Source organism: Sciurus carolinensis, chromosome 13, assembly GCF_902686445.1.
Source record: "Sciurus carolinensis chromosome 13, mSciCar1.2, whole genome shotgun sequence".
NCBI classification, from domain to species: Eukaryota; Metazoa; Chordata; class Mammalia; order Rodentia; family Sciuridae; genus Sciurus; species Sciurus carolinensis.
The window spans coordinates 39,615,970-39,628,280 of record NC_062225.1 but is presented as its reverse complement, the minus strand read 5'-3'; the positions used below and the strand labels follow the sequence as shown (position 1 = coordinate 39,628,280).

Below are 12,311 nucleotides of genomic sequence, written 5' to 3'. Positions count from 1 at the left end.
TAACCACAGTGGAAGGCTCCAAATCATTACTAAATCTAAGCATTTTACTATGCGGCACTGTTGTTAAATGGGCAATGCCTCCAGGCTACTGGAGTTCACAAGACTGTTTGCCCCTATATCAAATTCCTCTGCACTGCCAGCTTAGCTCTGGCCGCAGCCTTTCATACACCCTTATTTGTTACTGGACATTCTGCTCTCAATCCTTGCAGCTGTCAAATTGCCTGCCTCTCCCTACACTTCCTCTTAATCTGCAGTGGTTTGGGAAACTCCATAACCAAGTTAATAAGAGTTCTGTCTAAATTAAGACTAAGAGGCTCTGAGTGAGGACATGATTTTGCTCCCCTCTGAATAAAATGCATTAGTGCGTGGCCATGTGACATCCACTTTAATGCTGCTTTGGCAAAGGCTTCTGACTTTCCTCTCAATATTTATACTCCCTTTAGGTCACAATATAATCATTTTTACTTGAATCCTTAACTGCCCAAAGACCATATTAACTAGCCTCTTATGTGGTCATGTGAATATGTTCATGCAAATGGGTTATAACAACGACATTCTTCGTTGTCCATCCCCGCCATCTCTGATCCCCATTTCCCCTTTCTAATGGCTGCATTTTGTTTTGTTGTCTTTGAGACAAGGTTTCACTATGTTGCACAGGCTGGCATTAAACTCCTGGGCTCAAGAGATCCTGCTGCCTCAGACTCCCAAGTAGCTGGGTTTAAAGGTGTCACCACTGTGCTCCATTCCAATGGCCATCTTAATGGATGTTGAGCCACCCCGGGCAAAGGCAATGCTCCAGGAGCAGTGGAATAACAAGACAGAAGGTGATATGGTAATAGTTCCAGGGTATCTTCTCCAAACCTTTATCTGTCACATCTTTGAGAATCACTAATATTTTCAAGAGTTACCATGAAATTCTTAATAAAAAATAAATAAATCTAAGTTAAAATACATTACTACATAGAATTTCCTGAGAGAAATGCTATGGTAGGCAGCCTCCAAGATGAACCCCACTTATTCTTGCCTCCTGGTATTCATGCCCTTGTGAAATTCCCTTCCCTTGAAAATAGGCTCACCTAGTGACTCACTTCTAACAAACAGATGTGACAAAGGTTATGGGGTGTTGTTTTCAAGATTCAGTTTACAAAAAGACTGTGGTTTCCTTCTTGCTAGCTCCATCTTGGTGTCTAGGTTGCTCTGATGGCAGCTGGCTACTCTAGGCAGAAGTCCACATGTCACCCCACCCAATAGCCCTTGAGCGACTGAGGACCTCATTTAAACTGCCCATAAGGAACTGAATCCTGACTCCAACCATGTTAGTAAGCTTACAAGTAGACCCTCCCTCCTCCAAACCTTCAGGTGGGACTGAGACCAGGCCTGATACTGGCATACCCTTTGTCAGAGGCACCCAATTAGCTGTGCTTAAACTCTTGACCTAACATAAATGGAGATAATAAGTGCTTGTTGTTTTAAGATGCTAAGTTCTAAGGTAATTCATTATGTAGCAACAGATAACTAACATAAACATTACAAAAAATAAATATTAAAAGGCACAAATGCATTTTGTTTCATGATTTTGCAGTTTTTACACATACTAGAAATTTGTAGGAAATGTTTATGTGAAAATAAAAGGAATACACGACCCAGAGTATGAAAATAGCTTTGTTTTTTTTTAAGTTGTTGATGAACCTTTATTTCATTTGTTTATTTATATGTGGTGCTGAGAATCAAACCCAGTGCCTCACACATGCGAGCCAAGAACTCTACCACTGAGCCACAAACAGCCCCAGAAATATCTTTGTTTATAGCTATAATTTGGACACTAGCAAATTAATCTTTATAATCAATTTTATTTCAATCTTTGGAACTAATGATTTCATATCAAAGCAATAACTGATATTATATAGCCACAAATATTTATTACTCCTTTTCTATCAAAATAAAATAGTATCTTGATTATAACTTAGGATGAAATTCTATCTGTGAGATTTATAAAACGTTACAAAATTCACAAGTAGTACTAATATCAAATTTCTAAATATTCAAGGTTTGGAAATGTTTAAATAAGTAATTCATTCATAACCTGGTAACTCCAAACACCCTAAGTATATACTCTTTCTCGAGCACTGAGGAAGACCAACTGTTTTTGTTGCTGTTGTTGTTGTTGTTCTTCATGATTCATTTATTTAAAACTTAAATACAGTAGGGAAGAAAATTTTCGCAGCATTATGGAGCAAGAATTCACATACTGTATTACTCATCCATTTAAAGTGTACAATTGAAGGGCTTTTAGTATATTCCAGAGTTGTAAAACCAACTGCTTTTTGCACTTGGTGCTTTGACAGGCTAGGGATGGAAAAGAAAAAAAAAAGGAGGAACATTTACAGAAATTACCAGCCTTTTCAGAGGTTAAAGTCCCATCTTCCAAAGCTAACTTGCAGGAATTTTTAAAAAGTTGCTTCTCCTTCAGACAACTGGCTAAAATTCCTAGATTTTTTCAGTCTTTATTCTCAAACGACTGCCCTTCAGCCCTCCAGCTCTGCCCTTGCTCATGGCTTCTGCTCTCTCCCTAGTTTCTCCAATGACAATCTCCTGACCCCACAACTTTCAAAGAGCTTCTGTTGAGTGTGCCAAGTGCCAGAAAATGGACAGGTGTGCTGAGACGCTGGTTTTTCAGTCTGCATGGCAGCCAAAGAGGGCCCAAGACAATGGAACCCCTCAAGCCTGAGCCTCTACAAAAATTCACCTCTTCACCACCTTCTATGTCATAGCATGGAAAGGGTGTGAAGCACTGCTACTTTTCACTTATTCAATGAGGCAGTATACATGGACACCAACAATGTTCCGTTCATTCTGTGAAGTATTGGGGAAACAGAAAATAGTCTCTCTAATCTGGAAAACGAACATATTAATAATTATACTGTGACATGAACTCCAAGGTAATGGTGTAACTGAACGTAACAAAGAAAGCTTCTGGATCTGGCTTGAGAAACAAAACAAGGGAAAGTGGGAGGCAGAAGAGGAATGGCTGCCTCTGGGTAAGGAAAAGCTTTCTCAGGGAGCCTAGAAGGCCAATGTTAGGAAGATGGAGGCAACTTCCACCTGTTAATCCTTGAGTCCCCATACCTGCATGGCGCCTCCCTCCAGGTATTGGATACGTTTTGTTAAATGAATAGACTCACTCCTCTTCTCAACCAGTGTGACTTGGTATCTAAGAGCTCACATTTGTCAGTTTTTGCATAATACTAGACCACTGGGTACATGTTATCTTTGTCCTTCATCTGAGGGATCCATTGGTCCCTTTCTGAGGACTCCCAATAATCTTATATTTCTTGATTCTGCATTAAATCTAAGCATGGGAATTCATTCAATCCAACATATATTTATTTACAGCCTAGATCTTTACTGGGAAATTTATAGATTTCACAATATTCATTTTTAAAAAATGCTATCTGCCAAATAAATCTTGGTAAGAAAAGTGAAGTTCTAGGAATCCCTCACCCCCTTTAAACATAGGGAAGATGCAGTTCTGAGAAGAAACAATCAAGAACTGCCTTGGCCAGAAGGGGACCCCCAGGAATAGCAATGAGGAAGAAGCACATGGATTGAGGACTTAACTGAGGAAAGGGAAAAACTGATTATAACAAATCAAAAGGAAAATCAAAGTGAGTCTAGAATGTTACAATTCATTTTATATCTCTCTGATAATTTATGATAGTTTTAGACCTTGTCCTCTGACACAATAAATCTTAAAATCCAACTTTACCTGGTATTTGTTTCCCACCACTTTGTCAATAAAATCCCAAGCAAAAACAAATCCTCATAGTAGACAGTAAAAAGAGAGAAAATTACAGAAACTAGAATCGCAACTATAACACATTTTGATTTATTTTGAACTATAAAAATATCACTGATGCAATAGTTGTCAAATACGAGGAACTACAAAATGTGTAGGGAGGATGTCATATAGGAAAGGAGAATACAAACAATTCTTAGCAACAATTCAGATAATGATCACCCTGTTACACTTAATCCCTGGGATTCACAGCACTTAGAGAATTCCCGGTTGCTGAAGCTATAACAGGCAGAAAGACTGATATTCCTACCCTTGAAACTGGTTCTTCCCCAGGTCAATCAAAAGTCTCCTGTTTCTCCCTATGTAATCCCCTTTTCAAGGTTCTCTCAGAAAAATGAATCCTCATGAAGTTTCTCTTGAGTCAGTCCTATCCGTGTACTAACTCGGAATCTTTTGCCTGGGGTGAAAATTCAGATCAGACTTAAGAAGGAAGATAATAAAAAACCAGAAAGGAACTCCTTTTGACAAGCAAACTATAAGATGATTAGATTAAAAATTAGAACTGAAACTGAGTTCCACCTATAGTCCAAAATTCCCAGTTTGAGTCGCTTCATTATTGAATGTCCTTCCTCCACCCCCATTCCCATCCCCTGCACGAAGAAACCTTTTAGAAAAAAGCACTATTAGAATGTGGCCAAACTAACTGGTTTGGTTTGAAACATTTCTTCCTGTATCTGGAAGGCTCATAATCAGTGACATGTTTGAAAAGATGGAAAGCTAAAGGAACGGGGGTGAGGGGGACCGGACTATATAATTTAATTCTGAGATTTTTTTCTGAATTTTTAAAAAATTATTTGGAAATAATTTTATCAATAAAATAAAATGGAGGGAAACAGTCCAGGTGGGGCTGCAGGGCTAAAGGATTCCTATAAACTGCAGTTGTCTGATTCTAAGATTTTATAAGCAAACAGAAAATCTATATAATCCATGAACTAAATAATCAGAGTGAGAAGCTAAGAGAGAATGTAAATTTACTCAATATCCTAAAAATTAAGAGAAATTTAATTGATTTCATTTTTTTCTCAAGCTTGTATTCAGTATTTGCTGAACAGAACAATTAAGTAGTTTATTATCTTACAAATCAAAGTTGAATATTTGAGATTGCTTTCATTAGGAACAAAATGATGGGGCTGGGGAGATAGACTTCATGTCATCTTTATTATAAGATTCCATCACTGTGAATAACCTACAACTATTATGCACAGATTATCAATGGTTTTATAACTGAAGAGATCAGCTATTAAAATTGCATATCATCATGTGGCATATTGGTGGTTTGGTCTCTGCATAGTTTAATTTCTTTTCATGGGTGTTTTATACTTTATGGTACCTGAATACCACCTCACAGTAATGCAAGCTACGAAAACACATTTCTTGTAAATGGAATATACAAATTCACAATATGTGTTTTTCAACATCTTTAACTGGATTTTCCTAGAACATGTATTATGGTCCTTGATCTTAAATTTTCATCACCTGCTTTACATAATGTTTTGTTCAAAACTGAAGACACAGAAATTGTATGGGTTTTTTCCAAATATGATTTTTCCATAAGTATAGCTATCTTCCAGGAGGAACTTTCTGAAATGTTTAGACAAAAATCAATACTATTTATCATAACTTAACTTGTAACACACTTGCTTAAGTGTGTTTTATGCCAGGCATGGTGGTACTCACCTGTAATTCCAGTTATTTGGGAGGCCGAGGAAGGAGTATCACAAGTTCAAGGCCAACTTGGGCAATATAGAGAGACGCTGCCTCAAAACAACAGCAAAATATGTCTGGGGATGGAGATCAGTGGTAAGACTCCTGGGTTCAATCCCCAGTACCAAAGAAAAAGTTTTATTATAGCTCAATACCCAAACAAGGTCATGGATTTCAGATTAAGGACTTTTTTTTTTTTGTCTTCTTGCAGTGCTGGGGATTGAACCCAGGGCTTTGTGCTTGCAAGGCAGGTACTCTACCAACTGAGCTATATCCCCAGCCCAAGGATTTGGCTTTTTTTGTTCTTAAAAATTCATTTTAACATTGTGTTTCAAAAATACAAAAGGAATCAGACTCAATCAATTTTATTGTTCTTCGCAAGGAATCAATTTTTAGTTTCATAGTTGGTTTTCGTTTTTGTTATTTCGTACTGTTTGCTTTTTTTCTACTTTCTAGATCGCTCTTTATTGTCTTCCTTCTACTCACTTTGGATTTCGTTTGCTGTGGTTTTTTTTGTTTGTTTTGTTTTTTGTTTTCCAGTTTCTACAGGTAGGGCTTTAAACCGTTGTTTTTGAGTCTTTTTCCTTCTCCAGTATATGCATTTAAAACCATAAATTTCCTTCAAGCATTGCTTTGACTGAACCCTACAAATTTTGATATGCTATGGTTTCATTTTCATTTTATTCATTCTTCATTTCTTTTTTTCCTTTTTTCCCACAGCTCAGGGCTCTAACCCAGATCCTCAAAGCATTCTAGGCAAGTGCTCTACCACTGAGCTGTATCCCCTAGCCCTTGTGATTTCATTTTCATTCAATTCAAAAGTTTTTCTACTTTTCCTGGTGATTTCTTCTTTATATTATGTGCTGTTTCAAAAGTGTGAAGTTTAATTTCTGGATAGTTGGTTGGATAATTTCTCAGATATTATTCAGATATAATTCCTTTATTTATTTATTTTTTTTGGTACTGGGGATTGAACCCAGGGGCACTTTACCTCTGAATCACATCCCCAGTCCTTTATATGTTTTATTTTGAGACAAGGTCTCACTAAGTTGCTTAGGGCTTCACTAAATTGCTGACGCCGGCTTTGAACTTGTGATCCTCCTGCCTCATCCTCCTAAAGTGGGGTTCAGCTGTGTGTTACTGTGCCTGCCTTGCATTTTAAATTCAATACATTATACCTTCAAATGACATTAGACCACTCTGCATATACTGTAAGAACCATTCTTGGTATTGGTGTCATATATTTTACTTGTATGAAAATTATAAACTTCACAATGTGATGCTATTATGTTTGCTTTAAACAGTCAATTACTATTTAAAGAGCTTTAAAAAAATTTTTTTAGAGGGACATCAGAGTTTTTTTGTATTTACCCACATATTAACATATCTAGTACTCTTTATTCTTTTGTATACATGAAGTTTCCATCTGGGATCTTCTTCCTTAAGCTTGAAACGTTTCCCATTATATTTCTCAGCATATGGATCTGCTGGCTATGAATTTTCTCAGCATTTGTTAGTTTCAAAAGGTCTTTGTTTTGTCTTCGTTTTTTAAGGATATTTTCACCTGGTATATAATTTTATATTGGCTTTCTCCCCACCCCTTCAGCATTTAAAGATGTTACTCCATTGCTAGCTACTTTATGGTTTCTGATGTGGAATGCATGATATTCTTGTATTTAATTCCTTTTTTTTAGTACTCTATTTTTTTAGAAAATAAAAACAATAATTTTACAACACATTTAATGGCATTAGTAGTAACAAAATTTCCCTACTTTGGCTACATGTTCTTTAGAAAATTTGCAAGTTATTAACACTAGCTGTACTGTCATTTTTCTCAAGGTGGGTCAAGATAACCTAGAATTTTAGCCATTATATGGTCACACAAAATGATCATATAATAAATTAGATTGGGTTTATCACCAGCATTTATAAAATCAGAACCAGGGAAAGAATTAGGTCTGGGGACACATGTATGGTCTTAATATAGCGAATGTTTAACCTGTTCTAATTATTACAAAAATCAGAACAGCGAGAACATTCACAATTGTTTTTAATTCTTTACATGTAAGTGTCTTATTTCCACTGGTGTCTTTTAAGAATTTTGTCACTGTCATTGGTTTTCAGCAATTTGGTTATGTTGTGCCTTGCTGTGGTTTTCTTTGTATTCATTCTGCTTTGGTTTCATTTAGCTTCTTTAGGTCTGAGGGTTTATAGTTCTCATTAAATTTAAACATTTGGGGCTTTTGTTTTGTTCAATTTATTTTTGCTCTTCACCCTTAGAACTTCAATTATATGCATATCAGACCACTTACAATGTCTCACAGGTCACTGAGGATCTATAGGTTCATTTCTTTTGCAGTTATTTTTCTCCATGTTTTGTATTAGACGGTTTCTACAGTTATGTTTTCAAGTTCACTGACCTTTTTTCTGTGATTTCTAATCTGCTCTGAATCCCATCCAGTGGAGTTTTCACTTCAGACATTGTATTTTTCAGTTCTAGAACTAACATCTTTGATGTATCTTCTATTTTCACACTTATGTCCCTTGCCCCACTCCTGGTGCTTGGGTGCTACTGCTGAGCTACATCCTTGGACCTTTTTATTTTTATCTTCACAGCAGACATTATAAATCAGATATTTCATAGCAGACTAGAAATCATGGAATAGAGCTAACCTAGAAGGCCTGTCCCTAATAAAAATTCTGGCATGGTGTCTCTAATAAGGTTCCCTGGTAGATAACATTTCACATGTGTTGTTACAATTTGTTGCTAGGGAAATTAAGTGTATCCTGTGCAGCACTGCCAGGAGAGGACTCCTGGAAGCTTGTGCCTGGTTTCCTGACTTCACCCACTTCATGTACGCTTTGTATTCTTCCACTGTAACAAATCTTAGCCATGAGTATGACTAAATGTTGAGTCCTGTGAGTCTCCCAGAAAATCACCAAACTGAGGGTGATTTGGGGCCGCCCACACCCTGATCATGTGGAGTTAGACTGTAGGCATGCAGAGCTTGGTGTCTGCCACAGACTCAAGGGACTTGCCCCATTCCCCTCTCTGAGAAATCATAGTCACACTGCCTGCTGTCCAGTGTTTGAAATAGATCTTTCACACATTTTGTCCAGGTTTCTAGTTATTTGTGGTAGGACGGAGAAACAGTACTGATGACTCTACTGTGGAGGAAAAGGAAGTCCTCCTCATAATACATTTTAATTTGGGTTTGCAATCCAGAAGCATTCCGACTCAACAGTTTTATGCATCTGCAAAGGACCAGCCAGCCCATAACTAATCCTGATCACCCCTGGTGTCATGACTATTATCAATGCTCTCTTACTTGTCTAGCCTATTGATTGATGATTTCTTTTACTTCTTATGCATATCTCTTTCAATAAGTCATCTCCCAGAACTTGTCCAGAAGACATTAAGCATTAAGCATTCTCTATGAGGTAACCTTGTATGGTGGTCGAGAACACGGGATCTATGGCCAGACTGCCTAGGGTCAAGTTCTGGTTTCTTCTCTCATCTAAACAAGGCACTGAACCTCTTTGTGCCTTAGTTTCCTCCTTGGTTAATGTATGAGACAGTATTTCCCTCCAAGGGTAGTTGTTAAGGTACTTGAGAGAGACACTGCTAAGAACGTTCTTAGCACAGTGCCTGCTACACAGGAAGCTCTCACAGTGCAAAAAGGAGGAAGATGGGCGAGCACAGCACAGCAAAGAGCACAACAAGAAGTTTATCTTTCAAATATTCAGAAGTACATCTTTATAAGATAACCCTGAGGGTTGGGGTTGTGGCTCAGTGGCAGAGCGCTTGCCTCATGTGTATGAGGCACTAGGTTCGATCCTCAGCTCCACATAAAAAAAACAAAACAAAACAAAATAAAGTTATTATATTCATCTACAACTAAAAATAATAATAATAAAAAAGATAACCCTGAACATTAAGTACTTTTTTCTGCCACTTAATCCTAATAACAACCTCATGAGGTAGAGGCTTCTGTCCATTTTACAAATATGGAAAATGGAAACTGAGAGCTTGAAATTTTCACAATCACCCAAAATTTTTCAGTGAGCAGACAGCTGGGATCTCAACCCAGGCATCTACTACCAGAGCAACAGAGATTTACTGGCGCACTATAGTAGAGCAGTTAGAAGCATAAGCTCTGGAATCACAAAAGGAAACACCATTAATTCTGCTGAGTGAGGCCAAGGAAGAGATAACGTTTGGGTCGGGCTTAAAGGATGAATAAAACTTCATCATGTACAAACAAGGAAAGGCAACCACAAAAATGAGCTCATTAAGACAAGGGAATGAAATAGCAAAGTATGTTGAGGGCTGGGGTCGTCAGCAGAGATCCTGGGACAGTACACCATGGTGAATGGTGCACCTTCTCATTATTGCTGGGGGAGCCTCTGGAGATAAGGAGACCCACAGTCTACTGTGCCCCGCAAGGGCTGAGGGCTGGGTAGAGTATGGTGAAGAGAGCAGGAGTTCCAGGTTAGTTGATTAAAGGATGGAGAGAGTCTATGACAGAGAATTTAGAAGGGGAAGCCAGGGGCTGGGGAGAGACAAGAAGTTTCACTCAGGATATGCTGAGTCATGGGCCTGCAAGACATTTAGAAGAGCACTTTGTAATACAATACTGTGCTGGAGATCTGGAGGAAGGTCCTACCAGTTACCTGACTCATCAACCCAAATCCTTGTTTTCTTACCTTAATTATTACCTTCAGTGTTGACTTAAAGCCATGAGTCCAATGTCTTCTCGGTATATGAAAAAAGACACACGATGAATATGTTTAGGGAAATGTATCTATGAGTTGGGGAAGAAAGTAGAGGGCTAGAAGGAGTTGGAGTGAAAATTATTAAACTTTTAGAAAAGGTACAAGAAGTTCTTCTGGTCTACTCTTAAAACATGAGCAGAGCCTAAAAACAACTTTAAACAGTTAAGAAGACTAGGTGGTAGCCAAACAACTAGATTTACTAGGTATTAGGGAAGGTACAATGCAATGGTGCAATCCTGGAATTTGATCAGGCCACCAGGGTCAAGCAGTTAAACACAAATGGTGCTTCTGATGACCCAGAATATAGACATGTCGGTTTTCCTATGCATTAAAGCAAACCTCCTAATCACACTGACTTTCAGTCCTCTTGTTCCTTAATTCTGAATGTAATCAATGACACTTAGTAAGTGGTACAAGAGGAGGAGAGACAATACCCAAAATGTCATATAAGAGAAAAATCTGTTCGTTAATGGCCGAAATAGTTTAATGTGGTTCTGGAAAAAGAAACCATGTGGAGACTATACCAACATTTAGTTTATGTTTTCACAAGTATATGCTGACTGTCTTGTAATTAAGTACACGGAGCTCAAAACAGCCAACACTACAGAGAGCTTACACTGACTGTTAAACATTATAGAAGAGGTTGAGAGATATTTGCTAATGACTACCATAAAAGGAATAGATGACTAAGAACAGAGAGGATGTGTGACTAAAAAGTCCCTCCACGGTTCTTTGAAAATTCCCTGAATAACTAGGCATGCCAAATGTGGTCTGTCATAAAATTATTCAATGCTAAACTCTGTAGTTAGACAACAAATATATGCTTTGCCTGAAGGATAAAGTCTTTGTTTAAGTCATTCAATTGTAAAGGGCCAAAACAAGACCATCAATAAGTGAAAGTGTTAATCAAATTATAGTGTGGCCCCAGGTTCAAAGCCTGCTGGGCTAGAATGGGCAGCTCTACAGAGGATTCCTTCAGTTCCTGGGGGCCTAGACCACTGGGCCATGGCTGCTCCGCCTGAAAATGCAGAGTACCACATCTCATAGATCCTTGAACACTGTAGAAAAATCCAAGCTAGCAGATCATAGCCTATCTTGGGTCAATCAGCCTTACCACGAGCTTACCATAGCTATCCCCAATCTACAGATATTAAAAAGAAAATCCCAGGGCTAGGAATGTAGCTGAGTGGTAGAGGGCTTGCCTGGCCCTGGGTTCCATCTCTAGAACCACAAAAATACATGAATAAATAAATAAATAAATCCCAGTACACATTTGGAAATGTGTATTGCTTTCAGACATACAACTGCCTCTGCATAACTGGCAAAATTGATTTTCCAAAATAATGACACTTCCCCCAATAACAATTTTAAATTGTAATAATAATAGATACTGTTTTTATGTAAACAATATAATTTAATCCCTAAATTTGTGTAATAGTTATTGCACCACTTTTCACATAGGGAGACACACTTAAGGTCACATTTTAAAAGATCAAATTGAAACCCAGGTTTATCTGACTCTAAAAAAAAAACGCATGTTTCTTTCATATACTATATTTTCATATACTATATTGTTTTCTTGATATTTTTCTGTTTACTAAAGGACATATTACTGACATTCATGGGAGAAAATACAATGAGCAAGTGGTGACTCAAAAAGGAAAACTGTTTTGAATGACTGCAGGACTACCTTATAACACATAGCAGTAACTTTTTATGGCATGTGATTGAGGGTGTTTCTTTTTTTCTCAGTTTTATATTTTGACTTTCTTAGTATATGCTACTATCTAGACCTACAAACATGCCTATAACACTACATTGAATTTCACAAATATATAGGCTTTTAGTAAAATGTACATGTATGAATCTTGCACAAATAAGAATTCATGTTCCTTGTATACAACAACAACAAAAAAGTAACCCCTCCAAACAACTTTCTCTTATGCAGTATAACTGATTAAAAAATGAAGGGTGA

At 37.5% G+C, this 12,311-nt stretch overlaps 1 protein-coding gene and 1 non-coding gene across 2 annotated transcripts in view; both read right to left on the bottom strand.

Annotated features, from left to right (window-relative positions):
* Sertad2 (SERTA domain containing 2) overlaps window positions 1-12,311 on the bottom strand; it is a 103,065-nt gene that overhangs the window by 45,632 nt on the left and 45,122 nt on the right. The gene's annotated exons all lie outside the window — the stretch shown is intronic.
* On the bottom strand, window positions 7,472-7,604 carry LOC124963803 (small nucleolar RNA SNORA72). Its single transcript, XR_007104834.1, has one exon. It is a non-coding gene; the product is annotated as a small nucleolar RNA SNORA72 (small nucleolar RNA).